The following is a 22,474-nucleotide window of genomic DNA, read 5'->3' as shown; positions in this document are numbered from 1 at the left end:
ATAGTTATTTCGGTAATCAATAAAAACCCGTAATCTCGAAAGACGGGATATTTTTACGTTATGTTCGTATATGGTGTTTTATAAAAAGCCCGGTTTTGATAATTATCCAATTCTGGTATTGAATTGTATCGTTTTTACAGTTACTTAGCGGCTAAGCAACTAATTTAACGATCCAAAACGATCCAGAACGATCTAATATTCCATAAATATAAATAGCCTATTTCTTATTTCGTTTATTTCGTTTATTCATTTGCAACCAGTTAAAATACCGTAAAAACAGAGAAAAACCCGAGAAACCGATACGTTTCCGAGAATCAAACACACGAACGAAGGCGTTATCGAACTCCGATTCGGGCGTGCAGCATATCAAAACGAAGCTCTCGAAATCTTCTTTCTGAATCAATCATCAGTTTCTGCCCAGAAATCACAGTAATTTTCTTATTTAATTATTTATATTCGAATTATTTGATAATTAAATTATGAAAATTTGTTCTTGATGTTGTTGATGTGATTTGATGCTTCCATGTTGTAGAGCATATTTTTCTGGTCGATTTGGTATATTATACTTCAAAAATAGGGTTCGGTATCATATAGAAATTGAGGTTTAATTTTCTGAAAATTCTTTGAATATGTGTTCTTGGTGTTCTTGAAAAGTTCTGAGAATCAAACCCAAATTTGAGGGTGATGCAGACTTCAGAATTTGAAGTATGATTAACCAAAATGTTCAGATTTTCATGTTCTTTCTGTTTATGCCCTCAAATCATTCAAACGACTAGGGATGTGAAAAATTCGTAATTTAGGGTTAATATTCGAATTTGGGGGTTTCTTGATTGTTAGTTGTTCATTGAATTAGGTTATGCAGAAGAATAGATCGTGTTTCTCTGAGTTTAACGGTATTTTTGGATTGAATTATGGTGTCCGATTTAAAGTAGCCGGAAAAGCTCGGTTTTGACCGGCTTTAATGGCGGTTTGGCCGGAACCGAGGACTCGACAGTGTTTTGTTATTGTCGATGTCGTCTCTGAATTGTGGTAGTGTTGTAGAATCGATAGGGACTGAAAAGCAGAATGATCGAGCCGGTTTGGAGCTCGATTGGGGTTCGCCGGGAAACGAAACCTCGCCGGATTCTGCAATTTTCCGGCGGGTTTCTTCAGTTTCTTGGTGACCCGTTTGGGTCGGTTTTTGACCCGGATTTCGACCCGCTTTTAATCCTATAAACCCAGTTGCAAAAATCTGAAAACTGTTTCTGAATTTCTGATTTAAAAATAATTCAAAAATCCTATTTTAATTTCTGAAAATTCATTTTATTTAATTTGAAAATCATTATTTTAATTCTGAAAATTTATTTTTAATTCAAAAATAAATCTAAATTATTTAATTAATTAATTTTAGTTGATAATTAATTATTTAATTAGTCAATTAATGTAAATATTAATTGATTAATTAATTAGTTATTAATTAATTTTAATTGATTATTTAATTAGATTTAATTATTTAAAATTGATTTAAAAATTCCAAAAAATAGTTTCGAGCTTTAAAATATTATTTTAAATTATTTTCCCGACTCGATAATTTTTATAAAATTAGTTTTGAGTATTCGAGCCCTATTATTTAATTATTAAATGATTTGGAGACCCGTTTTATTCCGAAAAATGTTCAAAAATTCATAATAAATCGACCGTTTGTCCGTTTAATACGAAACGAACGCGTACAGACTCAGAAAAATATTGCGCTTTCAATAAAAATACTTTTGAGACCTAATTTCTTTTATATTGCAATGTCATTTAATTTGTATATTAGTTTGAGTCGGTATTTGATCGATAAATGCTAATATTGACCTGATTTTCATTCTGAGCGCACTGAGACGTATCTTTTAATGATCTGACTTATGTATTGCATGAGTTATGAGATTACGTGTTATACAAATGTCATGATTATGTGTTATGTGATAAGTATGCTATTTGTTACAGTTTAAGATGCCATGCTTAGTTATAAATGGTCGGGGAGATGTCAAGACGTAGAGTTACGTCGATTGAGTTTAGTTCTGTCAATTAAGATAGTCTTTTTGTTTATAGAATCGAGTAGCAAGGAGTACAGTCAAGTGTTAGACGAAGATAGTAGCCAGCAGTTAGAAGCAGAGTTAAAGTAAGAGGTTATTGAGCATACCAGACAAGTACCCCTAACTTCACTTATCGTTCAAGTGACGTTCATTTCTAATCATATTATGCAAGTACCTATATCTTTATTTATCATTCAATTGATATTGACTCTGGACTTTATTCTTTCAATATCCATACTATTCTAAGTTCAGAATAGTTAAACGTTTTATGTTTCGCTATGAATTACTCTATATAGTGAAGTTTTGAATTGAGATTAGCGAATAACTAATTGTTCTGGTTATTTCGCCATTGGTTGTTGATAAAACTCCGGACCATGAGAAATGGGGAGTTATGTGGTTAAGGATGTCATTTGATTCGACTCCTTTGACGGAAAATTGTTTTTATGGGATGGATGGTTGCGTAAGAGGCCGTGGCGGCGGTCCAGTGTGAGCTATGTGTTATACAGGATATAACACCTTGCTAGGCCAATATGTGCCTTGGGTACCTTTTGTTTAGTTGGATATGCTTCGGCATACCGGTGTTGCTCCGCGGCTGATCACCGGCGGCAACACACCGTCGTTCGAGGATTCCAATCCCAAAACATAATATATTGCAAATGTTGTTTATTATCAAATTTTTATCAGTTTTGATACTGTTCAGTTAGCTTAGTTGGTTTTGTTCATCAGATATACTGTTGTTATTCCAAATCATAAGCTATTTATTACTTGCTGAGCATTTCGTTCGCTCATACTTGTTTCATATCTTGATTCTTTCAGCTAGGCCAGAGCAAGCTTAAGTTCCAGGTCTGACCAGAGGTTTTGTGCTTGTAAATAGTTGGTGTGTTTCCAGGTAGATAGTTTGGGACGCTTAATTAGTTTAGAGGTTTGTAATAAAATTTGAATAAGTTGTAAAACTAATTAGACTATGGTCTGTAATAACAGTTGGTTTGTATTAGTGCCTGTTCCATACTATAACCTGTGATCGATCCAGTGTAGGTAAAAGGGGTCGTATTTATTATATTATTCCGCTGTGATTATTTTATTTTGGTTTATTGGCGAGTGACCCCCAAATCTAGACCCCGGGTTTGGAGGGCGTCACAGGTTGGTATCAGAGCTACAGGTTATGGTCACTGAAACAGGCGTAGGATTGTCATAGATGAGTCATAGGAAGATCACATAATATAGGCGCGTGTAGTTTAGCTTTTATAGGATTAAATTTAGGTTATTGGGTTAAGTTGTAGTTAAATTGTTTAGGTTTCCTGTTTTTTGTTTAGCTTTAGGCCTTGTGTCATTGCCGCTATTTTGTTGATTTAGTTAAGATTTCGAGCAAGGATTTAAAAGGATTGGATAATTTGGAGTAATTTTCTTTGTGTTATTATTCTTGAGATAATAAGCAGGATTATGTGATAATCATGTCGCTTGTGTTAATATGGTAGCAAGTTTATGATATTCAGGGAAGAGATACTGTTTGCGAATTTTGATATGCTAAGGAATTGCTACATATTTGACACAATGCTTGACAGATTATTATATATGTTGCTTGTTTCTTACCAGAATAATGGCACCAAAGAGAAGGAATAATTCAGGAGAGGGTAATACCGAGAGCCGTACAGATCCAGCGATTATCCAGATGTTGGGACTGATGCAGCAGCAGATGTTTCATCTTACACAGCAGCAACAACAACAGCAACAGCAACAGCAGCAGCAAGCAGCACCACCTGCAGTGACTTTTAAGCAGTTTCAAGCAGTGAATCCACCTGAGTTCAAGGGAAGTGCTGATCCTGTGGAAGCCAATGCATGGCTTAAGGAAATGGAAAAGGCTTTTGAATTGGTCGGAGCAGGAGCTGAGCAGAAGACCAAGTTTGCAAGTTACTTTCTGAAGGGTGAGGCGAACTATTGGTGGGAATCCGCGCGAGCATTGGAAGGAGGTGAGTTTATAACTTGGGAGAGATTCACAGAGCTGTTTCTAGAGAAGTATTTTCCGAGGTATATGAAGAATCAAATGGAGATCCAATTCTTGAACTTGACCCAGGGAGATCTTACTGTAGCTGAGTACGAAGCTAAGTTTACTAAATTAGCGAGGTTCGTGCCAGACCAGGTTGATACGGATGAAAAGAAAGCAAGAAGGTTTGAACAGGGATTGAGATTTTGGATTCAGAATAGGGTGGCCATGTTTGAATTGACTTCATATGTGGCAGTGGTGCAGAAAGCAATGGTGATTGAAAGTAAGAGTGATATGTATCAAAAAGGGAAGGATGGGAAGAAAAGGAAAATAGAAACCTCAGGGGGAGGCCAGCAACAAGGTAACTTCCAGGGCCGTTTCAATAAAAGGCCAGAGTTTCAGGACAATAAGAGTGTGGGATTTAAGAAACCACAGCCAGGAAATGGGAACCGCTTTCAGAATTCAAATCAGCAGAGACCCAATCGTCCACCTGCGTCAGAGTGCAAATTTTGTGGTAGAAGGCATTTTGGGATTTGTAAGGCTAATGTGTTGTGTTATAAGTGCAATCAGAAGGGACACTATTCTAATGAGTGTCGAAGTCAGACTACAACTCAGAAATCAGGAACAGTGTGCTTTAAATGTGGAAAGATGGGGCATATTGCCAGGGACTGCCAGACAACTGAATCAACTGCTAATGTGCCAAGGATTGAAGGACCACCAACAAAGGACCAGCCAAAGGCTAGGACATTCAATATGACTATGAAGGATGCTGTTCAGAGTTCAGACGTGGTGGCAGGTACGCTTTCAGTCAACTCCATAGATGTTAAAGTTTTATTTGATTCTGGAGCTACAAGATCATTTATTTCTCAAAGTTTTGTCGATAAACTGCATTGCGAAGTTAAGTTGTTAGAACAAGCGTTGATGATAGAGTTAGCTAATAAGGATCAAGTTTCCGTCGACCGAGTGTGCCCGAGGTGCGATATTGAAATAGGAGGACATCATTTTTATGCCAACTTGATACCTTTTAAGTTGGGAGAATTTGATGTTATTTTAGGAATGGATTGGTTGTCAGAAAATAACGCTCAGATTGATTGTAAGAATAGGAAAGTGAGACTTCAGACCTTGGGTAGTAAGAAGAAGGTGATATTTCGAGGAAATAGGCAAGAGAAGAAGTTCTTAGCGATCGCTCAAGTGAAAAAGTTATTGCGTCAGAATTGTGAAGCATATTTGGCCCATGTGGTAGACACCAGTAAAGAAGTTCCAGCACTAGAAGCGATTCCAGTTGTCAACGAATTTTCAGATGTTTTCCCAGATGATCTACCAGGATTACCTCCCGACAGAGAAATTGAATTTGCGATTGATCTAGCACCCGGAACAGAACCAGTTTCTAAAGCCCCGTACCGGATGGCACCAGTGGAGATGAAAGAATTGGCATCTCAGCTGTAAGATCTTTTGAAGAAAGGAGTTATAAAACCCAGTGTATCCCCATGGGGCGCACCAGTACTGTTTGTCAAGAAGAAGGACGGGAGTATGCGACTGTGTATCGACTATCGAGAACTGAATAAGCTGACCATTAAGAACAAGTACCCGTTACCAAGGATCGATGATTTGTTTGACCAATTGCGAGGCGCTGTGTGGTTTTCTAAAATTGATTTAAGATCCGGATATCACCAACTGAAGATCAAGCCCGAAGACATTTCGAAGACCGCATTTAGAACCAGATATGGGCATTATGAGTTTCTAGTTATGGCATTTGGATTAACCAACGCACCAGCAGCTTTCATGGATCTAATGAATCGAGTATTCAAGAAGTATTTGGATAAATTCGTGATCATATTTATAGACGACATCTTGATCTATTCCAAAACAGAAGAAGAGCACGCAGAGCATTTGAGGATAGTTCTGGAGATACTACGACAAGAAAAGTTATACGCAAAGTTTTCCAAGTGTGAATTTTGGTTAAAAGAAGTACGATTTCTTGGGCACATGATTAGCAATAAAGTAGTGGAAGTAGATACAACAAAGATTGAAGCCATAATCAACTGGGAGAGGCCAAAAACACCAACAGAAGTGCGAAGTTTCATGGGACTGGCAGGTTACTATAGGAGATTTGTGCAAGATTTTTCAAAGGTAGCTACGCCATTGACAAAGCTCACCAGGAAGAACCAGAAATTTGAATGGGATAAGAAGTGTGAGGAGAGTTTTCAAGAATTAAAGAATAGATTAGTATCTTCTCCAGTACTAGTCTTGCCAGATGATCAAGGAAATTTTGTAATTTATAGTGACGCATCGTACAAAGGACTGGGATGTGTTTTGATGCAGCATGACAAGGTGATAGCCTATGCTTCAAGACAATTGAAACCACATGAAGAAAAGTATCCAATGCATGATCTAGAATTGGCAGCTATAGTGTTTGCATTGAAGATTTGGAGGCATTATCTTTATGGGGAAAAGTACGAGATCTACACGGACCACAAGAGTTTAAAGTATATCTTCACCCAGAAGGATTTGAACATGAGGCAGAGAAGATGGCTAGAATTGATCAAGGACTATGACTGTACTACTAACTATCATCCAGGCAAAACAAATATGGTGGCCGACGCTCTGAGCAGAAAAGAAAGGTTAAACATGATAACTTCATCCGAGGAATTAATCAGGGAATTTGAGAAGCTGAAAATAGAGGTTAGTATTCCAAGTATGTCTACAGAGGTATTGTGTGCAATGTCTTTTCAACCGGAATTAATAGAGAAAATAAGAAGATGTCAGGAAGAAGTAATGAGCCATGAACGAGACAGTTTGACAGGAGAAGAAACAGGGAGTCAAAAGGATGATAAAGGGATATTAAGATTTTCTTCCAGAATATGGATACCCAACATAGCCGAGCTGAAAGATGAAATTCTTCGAGACGCTCACAACTCTAGATACTCAATTCATCCCGGGAGTACGAAGATGTATAGAGACTTAAGGGAAAACTTTTGGTGGCCAAGCATGAAGAAAGAAATTGCAGAATGGGTAAGTAAGTGTTACACTTGCCAGCGAGTCAAAGCGGAACATCAAAGGCCCAGTGGACTGATACAACCATTGGACATTCCAGAATGGAAGTGGGAGCATATCGCGATGGATTTCGTAGTTGGATTACCGAGGACCAGGGCGAATCATGATGCTATTTGGGTTATTATCGATAGATTGACGAAGTCAGCGCATTTTCTTCCTATCAATGAAAGATTCTCAATGGATAAATTGGTTCGGTTATATCTTAAGGAAATTGTAACACGACATGGAGTTCCAGTATCCATAGTATCAGACAGAGATCCTCGATTTAACTCAAGATTTTGGAGAAATTTTCAAGATTGTCTCGGAACGAAGCTGAACATGAGTACCGCGTATCATCCGCAGACGGACGGTCAAAGTGAAAGAACGATTCAGACTATTGAAGATATGCTGAGGGTATGTGCACTAGATTTTGAAGGGAGTTGGGACGAGCATTTGCCATTAGTTGAATTCTCCTACAACAACAGCTATCATGCCAGCATTGGAATGCCGCCTTACGAAGCCTTGTACGGGAGAAGATGCAGATCTCCAATATGTTGGGAAGAAGTTGGTGAGAGAAAGATTTTGGGTCCAGAATTGATCCAGCAGACAAAAGAGAAAATAGAACTCATTCGGAAAAGATTAACAGTAGCTCAAGACCGTCAACGTAAATATGCAGATCCTACCAGAAAAGATAAGGAATTTGAAATTGGAGAAGTAGTGTTATTGAAGGTTTCTCCTTGGAAGGGTTCATCAAGATTTGGAAAGAAAGGAAAGCTAAGTCCACGTTATGTTGGCCCTTTTGAGATTTTGAGGCGTGTGGGAAAAGTTGCGTACAAATTAGCGTTACCACCTCACATGCAACATATTCACAATGTGTTCCATGTGTCGATGTTGAAGCATTATTTGCCTGATTCGAACCATGTGATAGAATACGAGCCAATCGAGATCCAACCAGATTTATCTTTTATAGAGGAACCAGTACAGATTTTAGATAAGAAAGAAAGAGTACTTAGGAATAAGTCTGTATCTTTAGTGCGAGTCTTGTGGAGGAATCCCAAGGTTGAAGAGTCGACTTGGGAATTGGAAAGCGAAATGCGATCCAAGTATCCTTATTTATTTTCCTAGGCTGATTCTGAGGACAGAATCCTGTTAAGGGGGGTAGATTGTAATATCCCATATATTTTCAAATATTATTATTATTATTCGGAATTGTTTATGTGATTTTATGTGAATTTTTGGTGAATTATCTGAAAAGTAGAAAGATATCTGAATGTTTATATGTGACATTATTTGAATATTTGAATTTTTATATGTCCAGAATAAAATATAGATAATTGTGGTATTTTTCTGGTAATTTTTGGAATATTATATGATTTTATAATGATTTATGAATTATTAATTATTTTCAGAATAATTATAAAATTATTTTATAAAGCCGGGAATCTTCCAACTTCAACCGTTTTGCGTTTTTACAACCCGAAACTCTTCCGAAAACTCCTTCCTAACCTAATCTGGTAATTCCGGACATTTTCCGTGTTTTGACTTTTTCGATCCGGATTACGGTTTGACTCGTGCGCGGCCCGGCCCAATATTTTCGATACGATAGTTATTTCGGTAATCAATAAAAACCCGTAATCTCGAAAGACGGGATATTTTTACGTTATGTTCGTATATGGTGTTTTATAAAAAGCCCGGTTTTGATAATTATCCAATTCTGGTATTGAATTGTATCGTTTTTACAGTTACTTAGCGGCTAAGCAACTAATTTAACGATCCAAAACGATCCAGAACGATCTAATATTCCATAAATATAAATAGCCTATTTCTTATTTCGTTTATTTCGTTTATTCATTTGCAACCAGTTAAAATACCGTAAAAACAGAGAAAAACCCGAGAAACCGATACGTTTCCGAGAATCAAACACACGAACGAAGGCGTTATCGAACTCCGATTCGGGCGTGCAGCATATCAAAACGAAGCTCTCAAAATCTTCTTTCTGAATCAATCATCAGTTTCTGCCCAGAAATCACAGTAATTTTCTTATTTAATTATTTATATTCGAATTATTTGATAATTAAATTATGAAAATTTGTTCTTGATGTTGTTGATGTGATTTGATGCTTCCATGTTGTAGAGCATATTTTTCTGGTCGATTTGGTATATTATACTTCAAAAATAGGGTTCGGTATCATATAGAAATTGAGGTTTAATTTTCTGAAAATTCTTTGAATATGTGTTCTTGGTGTTCTTGAAAAGTTCTGAGAATCAAACCCAAATTTGAGGGTGATGCAGACTTCAGAATTTGAAGTATGAGTAACCAAAATGTTCAGATTTTCATGTTCTTTCTGTTTATGCCCTCAAATCATTCAAACGACTAGGGATGTGAAAAATTCGTAATTTAGGGTTAATATTCGAATTTGGGGGTTTCTAGATTGTTAGTTGTTCATTGAATTATGTTATGCAGAAGAATAGATCGTGTTTCTCTGAGTTTAACGGTATTTTTGGATTGAATTATGGTGTCCGATTTAAAGTAGCCGGAAAAGCTCGGTTTTGACCGGCTTTAATGGCGGTTTGGCCGGAACCGAGGACTCGACAGTGTTTTGTTATTGTCGATGTCGTCTCTGAATTGTGGTAGTGTTGTAGAATCGATAGGGACTGAAAAGCAGAATGATCGAGCCGGTTTGGAGCTCGATTGGGGTTCGCCGGGAAACGAAACCTCGTCGGATTCTGCAATTTTCCGGCGGGTTTCTTCAGTTTCTTGGTGACCCGTTTGGGTCGATTTTTGACCCGGATTTCGACCCGCTTTTAATCCTATAAACCCAGTTGCAAAAATCTGAAAACTGTTTCTGAATTTCTGATTTAAAAATAATTCAAAAATCCTATTTTAATTTCTGAAAATTCATTTTATTTAATTTGAAAATCATTATTTTAATTCTGAAAATTTATTTTTAATTCAAAAATAAATCCAAATTATTTAATTAATTAATTTTAGTTGATAATTAATTATTTAATTAGTCAATTAATGTAAATATTAATTGATTAATTAATTTAATTAGTTATTAATTAATTTTAATTGATTATTTAATTAGATTTAATTAGTTAAAATTGATTTAAAAATTCCGAAAAATAGTTTCGAGCCTTAAAATATTATTTTAAATTATTTTCCTGACTCGATAATTTTTATAAAATTATTTTCGAGTATTCGAGCCCTATTATTTAATTATTAAATGATTTGGAGACCCGTTTTATTCCGAAAAATGTTCAAAAATTCATAATAAATCGACCGTTTGTCCGTTTAATACGAAACGAACGCGTACAGACTCAGAAAAATATTGCGCTTTCAATAAAAATACTTTTGAGACCTAGTTTCTTTTATATTGCAATGTCATTTAATTTGTATATTAGTTTGAGTCGGTATTTGATCGATAAATGCTAATATTGACCTGATTTTCATTCTGAGCGCACTGAGACGTATCTTTTAATGATCTGACTTATGTATTGCATGAGTTATGAGATTACGTGTTATACAAATGTCATGATTATGTGTTATGTGATAAGTATGCTATTTGTTACAGTTTAAGATGCCATGCTTAGTTATAAATGGTCGGGGAGATGTCAAGACGTAGAGTTACGTCGATTGAGTTTAGTTCTGTCAATTAAGATAGTCTTTTTGTTTATAGAATCGAGTAGCAAGGAGTACAGTGAAGTGTTAGACGAAGATAGTAGCCAGCAGTTAGAAGCAGAGTTAAAGTAAGAGGTTATTGAGCATACCAGGCAAGTACCCCTAACTTCACTTATCGTTCAAGTGACGTTCATTTCTAATCATATTATGCAAGTACCTATATCTTTATTTATCATTCAATTGATATTGACTCTGGACTTTATTCTTTCACTATCCATACTATTCTAAGTTCAGAATAGTTAAACGTTTTATGTTTCACTATGAATTACTCTATACAGTGAAGTTTTGAATTGAGATTAGCGAATAACTAATTGTTCTGGTTATTTCGCCATTGGTTGTTGATAAAACTCCGGACCATGAGAAATGGGGAGTTATGTGGTTAAGGATGTCATTTGATTCGACTCCTTTGACGGAAAATTGTTTTTATGGGATGGATGGTTGCGTAAGAGGCCGTGGCGGCGGTCTAGTGTGAGCTATGTGTTATACAGGATATAACACCTTGCTAGGCCAATATGTGCCTTGGATACCTTTTGTTTAGTTGGATATGCTTCGGCATACCGGTGTTGCTCCGCGGCTGATCACCGGCGGCAACACACCGTCGTTCGAGGATTCCAATCCCAAAACATAATATATTGCAAATGTTGTTTATTATCAAATTTTTATCAGTTTTGATACTGTTCAGTTAGCTTAGTTGGTTTTGTTCATCAGATATACTGTTGTTATTCCAAATCATAAGCTATTTATTACTTGCTGAGCATTTCGTTCGCTCATACTTGTTTCATATCTTGATTCTTTCAGCTAGGCCAGAGCAAGCTTAAGTTCCATGTCTGACCAGAGGTTTTGTGCTTGTAAATAGTTGGTGTGTTTCCAGGTAGACAGTTTGGGATGCTTAATTAGTCTAGAGGTTTGTAATAAAATTTGAATAAGTTGTAAAACTAATTAGACTATGGTCAGTAATAACAGTTGGTTTGTATTAGTGCCTGTTCCATACTATAACCAGTGATCGATCCAGTGTAGGTAAAAGGGGTCGTATTTATTATATTATTCCGGTGTGATTATTTTATTTTGGTTTATTGGCGAGTGACCCCCAAATCTAGACCCCGGGTTTGGAGGGCGTCACAGACATGAGGACCTCTCTCAATGCAGTCCGCATAAGCTTCATCTTGAGAAAGAAGATGTAGGTGCATCTTAACCTTCCAGTGGTGATAGTTGTCTTTGTCCAGAAATGGAATTTTCACTCCAACATCCTTTCTGATCATCTTGCTGATTGTGGTGATCTTTACACTCTTTGTACTTCAAGAGCTTGCTCTAATACCAATTGTTATTCCCAAACAATGCAACAAGAATTACAGAAGGGGGGGGGTTGAATGTAATTCTAGCTCTTTTTCTGAATTTAAGAATGTTCTTACTTAATATATAACTGTGTATGATTTTGCAAGAAGTGCGGAATGAAAGTAAAATAGAAATCAAAACACAAAGCAATAAAACACAAGGATTTAAAACTTTCTGGTGGATTTGAACTTATCCACCGGATATATATATTTCTATGGAGTCCACCTTTTTATCGGAGTCCTCGGAGTCCATCTACGTTCTGCAAATAAAATATATTGTAAAACGTATTATTTTGCAAAACATGTTACACAAATAGCATAACTTCAACAAAATCATGCAAATCTCATATATTTACGGTACAATATGTATGTTCTGCAATATGTTCTGCAACATGAACATTTATGTTCTGCAAACTAAACATGTTTTGTAGAATATATATTTTTGCAATGTTCTGCTTGTAAAATGTATGCAATCTACAAGATTTTTGATAGAATAGTGATGTTTGTCGAAAAATAATATGTTTTGCAATATTTTAAGCTATATTTTACTTGGAGAACATATATGGACTCCGAGGACTCCAATTAAAGGTGGACTCCATAGAACTTTACTCTATATATATATATATATATATATATAAAGATGAGAACTCTGTGATGCTTGGATAGCACACAGCTGCTTACAAGTTGAACAACAAGAACAACTGAGAAATTCTTTACAGATTTTGCTTTTTCTATTTCTCTAGTTTTTCTTTTTAATTTCAAATCAATTCTTTTCAACTTGCTACTCTTGGTTTATATATTACCCAGTTAAATGATAGTAAGACAAGACAATAAGACAAACTAAATCTAGTCTAACTTCATGCAGCTAAATTACTCTATCCCGCATCTTTGAATATCTTCATTATTGTATGGAAATGGTTATGCCTCTTTGTTCTCTAAGTCCTGCAATTAGGCTGCCACATTCCATTTGCAAACACCCGATGCATGTGATTGTGTTGTCACTGTCAACTGTTCTTTTGAATTTATGATCATCCGTCGGGAGCCTTGTTGATTATCTGTCGGGAGCCTTTGTAGATCATCCGTCGGGAGTCTTTCTGTCACTTGACTCTATTTCCCTCATACAGAATTACAAGACATCTTATATTTATAATTAGCCAACCTATTCTGCATATCAATCTAGTAGTCAACATGACTAAAAGATACCTACAACATCTACTCAACTAAAACATCGTTGTTTGCAGAAATGTGCTACAATACTTATTTTTACATAAGCTACACTCTCGATTGATGTTCAGATGTCATCCGTCATGACTATAAAGTTCATCCGTCAGGACTATAGTAAAACATCCGTCGAGAGCTACAAAAATAATAAGTTAAATCTACTAAGGTGTTTTGTTCAACCTATCATCAAGTTCATAACATATTCCTAACATTTTTTAAAAATCGAAATATTTGTATGGGACTAAACACTAGTAAGAAGTACCGGTTAAACTACTATTTGATCGTTAAAATAGCAAACCAAATACATTTATTCTTTTCTAAAATTTTTATCATACCACTGAAATATATAGATATTGACATCTATAAGGTTGGATCATTCAGAATCATTTTTTTTTAAAATCAAAATATTAGTATGAGACTAAACACTAGTAAGAAGTAGTAGTCAAACTATTAGTTCACTGTTAAAATAGCAAACCAAATATATTTTTTTATTTTAAATTTTTATCATATCACTAAAATATATAAATCTTGACATCTGTAAGGTTGGATCATTCATAAACATTTTTAAAAAAATTGAAACATCAGTATGAGACTAAACACTAGTAAGAAATACTGGTCAAACTACAAGTTGAGTGTTAAAATAGCAAACCAAATATATTATTTTTTTCTAAAGTTTTTATCGTATCACTAAAATATATAGATATTGACATCTGTAAGGTTGGATCATTCATAAATAATTTTTAAAAAATCCAAATATCAATATTGGACTAACACTAGTAAAAAGTACTGGTCAAACTACTAGTTGACTGTTAAAATAAAACCAAATACATTTATCTTTTTTCTAATTTTTTTTATCATATTACAGAAATATATAGATATTGGCATTGGTAAGGTTAGATCATTCATAAACACTATTTAAAAAATTGAAACATTCGTATGGGACTAAACACTAATAAGAAGTACTAGTCAAACTACTTAGTGATAGTTAAAATAACAAACCAAATACATTTATTTTTTTCTAAAATTTTTATAATATCACTAAAATATATAGATATTGACATCTGTAAGGTTAGATTATTCATAAATATTTTAAAAAATTGAAACATCGATATTGGACTGACACTAGTAAGAAGTACTAGTCAAACTACTAGTTGATTGTTAAAATAGCTAACCAAATACATTTATTTTTTTCTAAATTTTTTATCATATGACTGAAATATATAGATATTGACATTCGTAAGGTTGGATCATTCATAATTTTTTTTTAAAAAATCAAAACATCTTGAAAAGGGGTATCCGCTCCTTCTACTCTCCAATATGTGACTAAACACTAGGAAGAAATACTGGTCAAACTCCTAGTTGACTGTTAAAATAACAAACCAAATACATTTATTTTTTCTAATTTTTTTATCATATCACTAAAATATATAGATATTGATATTTGTAAGGTTGAATCATTCATTAATTATAATTAAAATAATTAATCATGTGATATAATTAATAATTTTTTAAATATAAAAGGGTTTAGGAGTTAGATTATGATTTTTACAAATTCTATTTCGGCAATCAAAACTGATGCATGCCTATATTACTTCAAAGTAACCATGTATGCAAAAAATTACAATTTTTTTAACTTCATTTGTAATTATATTTTAACAAACATAAGTTTTACACCAAATGATAACAATTCAACTCAACCAAATATAATAATAAAAGAAATTCAACAAAATACGAGATGTTGTGCATTTAAGGATTGAAATTTAGGGGTTAAATTAGGGTTACATAATTATTTTTAAGAATAATAATTTCAATGATCCAACTTGTGCGGATGTTAAAATAATTATCATGATGTACGCAAAAAAAATTAAAATTTCAATTTCATTTTCAATGATTTTATAATGAATATTCAAAAATAAAACGCTAAAACCAAAATGGCCCCAAACTAAAAAAATTCATTTTTTCGTTCAAACTCATAACCTATCGCGAGTCGGTAGGAAAGCCCAAAAGTTTCAAAATTTTTGAAAATTTAAAAGTTGGCGCCCAAATTAAAATTTAAATTCAATTGGATCCAAACTAAAAAATTCAAAATTTTCATACAAACTTATAACCTACCGCAATTCGGTAGGAAATTCCCAAAATTTTCAAAAAAATTCAAAAATTTGAAAGTTGGCACCTAAATCAAAATTCAAATTTTTTGCCAACTCTCATCTCACTTCACTAAAATTTCAATTTACATACATCTCTTAATCAAATTTAATCACCTCATTCATCTCAATTGTTTCCATATTATCATATGTGTATTTTAGTTTTTTAATACTTTGTTTATGTATTAGTTTTTTATTCGTTGATACTAGGTTTTATTTGTTTACTTCTTATATAAATTGATAGGACTTAATACAAGCAAACTGAAATGTATGGATTGAAGATAAATAAATGGAGAAAGCAATGTCGAACATTGATGAAGGATTAAATGATGATGACCCACTTTGGGGGTGATTAATTTTGGAGTTTAACATAATTTTTGGTTTCATGTAATATTTTAATTTTAGTACATTTGTATGGTTTATAATTTTAAATAAAATGATAGTGGAAAGATGAATTATATTTTATGATGTATGATTTTCAATTTTGGTTGTATGTTTGAGATTTAGACATTGATGTTGTTAGGGAATATGTTATATATTAAATCAATGAATTATTTTTTTAAAATTTAACCAGAAATTCCTACCGCATTCAAGATATTTCCTACCATCTTCAAGCTACTTCCTACCATCTTCAAGATACTTCCTACCATTTTCAAACTATTTCCCAATATCTTCAAGCTATTTCCTACCATCTTCAACTTACTTCCTACCGTCTTCAACAAGGTATTTCCTACCGAGGATGGTAGGAAATGGTGTTTACATGGCCTTCTGGTATAATTCTACCGAGTGGCCTAATTTCCTACCACTGCTCTTATTTCCTACCACTAGTTGTAGGAAATAGGTATTTCCTTCGACTAGTGGTAGTAAATTTGTATTTTCACACGGAATCTAACTTGGCATGTGGGTCCTTGACATGTGCCTGTCCACATCAATATGTGGGTCCCATATTGACTATGATCATACCCATTTCCCGCCAATGTTATTTCCCAGTTAAGAATTTTCTTGTAGTGACTCTTTTTGTAAAGTTATTTACATGAACTAATTGCCCCCAGACTTATATTTATCGTAAACTTTGATCCTTTTTTTCATTTAAATCAGTCAAAATTTTATATCAGTCTATCTGATAAAATTCATCGTTCAAAATTTACCATTCATATTGACTCATAAATTTGTAACGGCATATCCGACAAAATTCACTGTACAAGCTTTTCAATTGTCCAAAGGTGTCTTTATATAGGTACTTAAACCCTAATTCTAATTAGAATATAATAAAATTTTCTCCTAAAAATTTACAACCTTTCTAAATAAATTTCGAAAATAAAATATTTGACACACACAATTACCTAAAATAAAAAGATTTTGATTTTCTAATTTATTCTCACACTTCTTTCCACAATAACAAATTTTTTCCCAACTCAAATAACTTGCATAAAAAGTTTTCGAAATATTCTAATTTAAATTTTTTATTCAATGGAATTAATATCTAATATCTAATAAATAAATTAAAAATAAAAATTACAAATTTTACAATAAAACAAAAGTTGATTATGGTCGTTGTCTGGTCGGAAGCTTCTCAACAGGCAGGAAAATCAATTTCATGGCTATGCAAGAGAAATTATCATTTATATGGAGGCCTATTAAATAAGTTTTTATGGAGGAAACAAGAGTCCAAATTATGTTTCCGTTCAAGTTCTTTGATGACCTGGATGTGCAACAGATGCTAAATGACGGACTATGGACTTTCAATCAACAAGTGTTATTACTAAAAAAGATAGAAGGGGGCGATCAATTGCAGAATTTAAGACTTACTGATTTATTTATATGGATACAAGTGTATGATCTGCCTATTGGATTTAATTCAGAGGTAATTTATTAATTAACAAAAAATTATGTTGGGAAATTCTTTGACTCTGACCCCAAAAATTTTCTAGATTTGTAGAGAAATTATATCAGAATAAAAATGGTTATTAATGTTCGACGATCATTGAGGAGTAAGATGAGAATTATGAAGAGTGGAGGTGAATGGATATGGATAAATTTTAAGTATGAATGTCTGCCATCTTTATATTTCTTCTGTGGAAATATTAGTCATACAAATAAGTTTTATGATGTACAGTTTGATAGCCAAAATGGACAGGTAGAAAAAAGATATGATAGTTCTCTTAGAGCCTCGATCAGGATAGAGACGGTTGGTACAAGATATCAATGGATCTGTGAGGTAAATGGAGGATGTTTAATTCCGAACAAGATGAGCATGACCATCGATAACTCAACCGAAAAAGAAAAGGAAAGGAACATGATAATTGTTTTACAAGATTTGGGGAAGTCGTGCCAACCTGTTGGCGGAGAAAGTGGAGGGATTGGTCTGTCAAAGTTAATTGAGGAGAAAATTAAGGAAAATTCGAATATTGGGATAAATATGGGAGAAAATGATGGGATTATCATATCAAAACAAAAGCGATTGCGTACAAGAAGTATGGATCAGTTCGTGAAATAGAAATGGGCCACAATATAGAGGATATTATTGGGCTAGATTTAGAAATGGGACATACGTTTCAACAAAACCAAAAAAACTTGGCATTGGCGGGACCTGTTTTACAGTCCGGCCTACCATAGTGAGTACCTTATTTTGGAATTGTAGGGGCTTGGGGTATCTGTAACACCCCCAGATCCGGGGTCGGGGATCCGGGTTGTCACGGTCTTTCTTTCCACAATATCACTTCACTTAATTAATAATAAATAACCTCATGCTGTGACCCCACACTAACACACACCACAACCCGTTATAGTCTCAGAGATGAAATTGAAATAAGTACAAGTCTTTGAATCCACAATTTAAAATTATTACAACCCAAAATGATTACTTGATAATTTACAGTTAATTGCCATTATCTGCCACAAGTTATAATTATACATAATTTGATTCTCAAAAGTAGATGGTCTGAACTACAATGGATCTACCTCTGCAGCTATAGCAGCTACAACATCATCGGGAAGACGCGGGACGCTTCCCACGCGCTTGCGCTGGGTCTGCTGGAGTCTGGCCATCTCTCCTAACTGTTGTTGTGTGATGAAGAAATAAAGCAAGAGTGAGCCTTACAGCTCGCAAGATAATATGTAGTGATAACAATAATACAAGTATCTAAATGGATACTTACTAGAATCTTTATCGCATGTAAGATAATTACTTACTAGCTATAAGTAAAAACAAGGAATGAAGTTACCAATACTTCCCCACACTTATATCATTTATAAAGCTACTTGAACTATCACCGTTCAAAGTATTATAAGATTCACGAGGTCATCCCATAGATGAGACCACAAATAAAACTTGAAAATATTTGATCTTTGAAATATTTTGAAAAGAGATGAAGTTACGAGATACTTCATTCAATGGATACACCAATAAAAATTTTTGACCCTGTCAATGCTTCGGCAACCACCCATTAGTAGCCTTTCGATCGAAATGCTACGGGTAGTGTTGCAGAAATATCCAAATGGATGATGAACTCATTACGGGAGTTTACCGCGCCAGGAAGACCACTTACGATGATCAGTCGTAGTAGTACAACCCCACCATTTTCTACATGTAGAGGAGAACCTGTCGGATTTACTTGTCAACCGAACACTGAACTCCTAAGGAATGGACCGCCTTAGCGGAACTTCCAGGCCAGTTGGGCCAATATAATAAGGCTGGGCCGGCGCTACTTGACCACTTATGCCACTCCTAGTTCAGATGAAATCCATGACTCTGAAACGTAAAGCTCGTTTCCCCCTTTCCCCAAGTAGAAACTTGTTGATACAGCTCCACCAAGAAGTCGTATCTAGTTGGAAAGGAAAACTCACCGATATTTCCCAGGCGATGCCTGTTAATGGATTAAGTTGTTCCAAGAATTTTACTTCCCGAATATTGGGTAAGTAATCAAAAACTCTTTTACCAAGACAGCAACCTTGTTGCGAATATAAAACACACCACCGAGCCGGATCCCCCATGTTTTGAGCGAGTATTTAAATCCCCTTTTTAAAAGGAAGATCTTAAATATAAAAATAGTTTTGGGATCCGCTCTATCTTTTGAAAATCATTTTAAAGACTCGAAAACACTTTAAAGAGTGTTTGGAGTAAAACTGATTTAATGAAGTAAATCAGTCCCCAGAATATTTAGAAAATGTCTGAATATTATTATTTAAATAATATTCCCATAAAAAAAATAATCTTTATAAAATAATTGAAGTAGAAGTATTAAAACTTATACTTGAAATGAATAGCAAATAATCAAAGATATACTTATACGAAAGTAATATCTTTATTTGAATAATCAAAAATAAGTTTGATTATCGACACCTTATTCTTTAATAAAATAAAGAATATATCTCAGCAAATAATCGGAGTCATAGATCCTCAAATGAATATTCAAATAATATTCAATAAATAAAATAAGCTGAGTCATAATACCTCGAATGAATATTATAAATAATATTCATTAAATAAAATAAAGGAGTCATACATCCTCAAATGAATATTCAAATAATATTCAATAATAATGTAAAGGAGTCATACGCCTTCGAATAATATTCGGAATAATATTCAAATAATAAAATAAAAGGAGTCATAAGTCCTCGAATGAATATTCGTAATAATATTCATTAAATAAAATAAAGTTATCGAATAAACCTTATTCGGTTAATAGTTTGGAAAAACTATAACCATATATATATATAAATATATATATATATATATATATCCATATCCATATATACAAAAATCTACTCGGGATCCTCGACTCCCGGTTTTAGAAAATATTTTCACCTTTGGGTCCCTATACTAAGGGTATATGCAAGTTACCGCTATCCTCTAGCATAGGTATTATCAACTGAACCAACAGATATATATTTCAAGAATATGAAACAGGCATGCATATATACCATATCACATGCTACAATATATCGCAAGAATTTGCTAAATAACCACTATGCATTTATCGCAAGATCATGCATATACAAATGTATACATCACAACAACAGTATAACGGATAGAATACTTGCCTGAGCGACTTGGGGGTGAGAAAGGCTCGGGACGAGTCTGGTAACCTATAAACAACAAGTAAGTTGGAATTAAACCAAAATCACTTGTAAATCTATACTTTAACTAACTTAGACTCTAACGCTTGTTTTGCGCTCACCGATTCGCTTAAGTCACTCGGGTACCCTCGGCTCCACCATTTTTAATAATTTAACCTTTACGAGTTTTAAAGCGATTCCTTCGCGAATGTCTTACCAACTGCCTAACACACTTACCATAAATGTTTCATACATTAATTAACCCTTTTTGGTCTTTAACCTACATTTCAAAGTAAGGCGAGGGAAAAAGTTTCGTTCGCGAAACGCCGTTACTTGAAACGGTCGTTTCTCCTAAACCGTGCATCGGAATCGAACGAACTACATATCAAAACGAAGCTCGTAACATGAGCTATCTAAACATGGCAGTGGTCGTAATCTAGCAGGGGGTTCTCGGGTCCTAATGCTATGCACAAAAACAGTCCAAAGAAAATCGGACGTTACGACGGCTATGTTTACGCGATTTCCAAATTTTAAACCATACAAAACCAACCACAAACCAACCTCAAATCCAACACACAACAAACATCCATCCTTATCACATCATAACAACCCCAACCAATTCAATTTAATCATTCATACTTATGCTTAAACTTAACTTTAATCATACTTAAGTTCCTTTAAATCAAAACCACAACAATTACCATTCCATTTCACTACCATTCCAAATCCCAAACTCTAAATCATAACAACAAACTACAATATCAACCCACTAATCAAAATCATCTTATAATATATAGGAATCTAGGGTTTGGAGATGGTATACCTTCCTTGAAGTGGTGGGTGGAGCTAGGAAGCCTTAAGAAGCTTTGAGAAGTCTTAAGAATGCTTGGATCTTCAAGAAAAACAAGAAAAAGTTCAAGTTAAAAACTTGAAAACACTATTCATTGTCTTCTTCTTTGATTAAATGAAGAAGATAGAGAAAGAATTAATGGCTTAAACTCATGATATAGTCCTAACTAAGCATGAAGATGATTAGGGAATTATCTTACCAATTTAGGAAGCTTGGATCTTGGATTTTGAATTTCTCTTGCCTTTTGAATAGTGAAAAGCCGTGAGCAATGAAGAACAAAGCCTTGGTTGCTTTTGATTTTTGATGGAAATGATTTTACTTGGCTTGGTTGATTGGTTTTTGTGCTTGCTTTAGTCAATTACCTTCATGCCCTTGGATTTGTGTGGTTACAAAGCCACCACACCTCCTTCCTTCCCATGTCATGCTTATGTCATCCTCATGATGTCATCCTCACTTCCTTGTCCTCTTTCTATTGGTTGGATGACATCATTCCCACTAATCCCTTTGATTAACTTCCTAATCGTTTGCCTAATGACCGCTGATCTGTTATACGGTTCGCTTAACTTTCGTTCTCGTTTATCGTTTGAAGGATCATACCCGGGATCTTATTACTTAGGTTCCCTTAACCTTTCTCAATACATTATATTCCTTTTTATGATCCTCTATTATAATCCTTTAATTTAAATCCTTTTTATCCTGTTACCTTATACTCAATTCTCTCCGTATCTTGTGGATTTCCGGGAAAAACCAAAGTGTTCGGAATTGGATTCTGACGATCTTTACATACACTTATATACTTCATAGAGTACTAATAATATCCCAGAATATCCATAACAGAACCCCTACATAGTGTGGCATGAAAAGTTTCTTCATTCAGCTAAAACACTATTCACAAGGGTTACAAAAAAGTTGAAAATTTTGGGGTTATTACAGTCTCCCCTCCTTAAAAGGATTCCGTCCCGGAATCAAACAGAAAATAAATGGGGGTACTTTTCTAGCATTGTGCTCTCTAGTTCCCAAGTTGATTCTTCCACATTATGATTCTGCCATAGTACTCTGACTAGCTTGATCACTTTGTTCCGAAGCACCTGCTCCTTCTTATCCATAATCCTTACTG

Source organism: Apium graveolens, chromosome 1 (assembly GCF_009905375.1).
Source record: "Apium graveolens cultivar Ventura chromosome 1, ASM990537v1, whole genome shotgun sequence".
Classification (NCBI taxonomy): domain Eukaryota; kingdom Viridiplantae; phylum Streptophyta; class Magnoliopsida; order Apiales; family Apiaceae; genus Apium; species Apium graveolens.
This window is presented reverse-complemented; position numbering follows the sequence as displayed.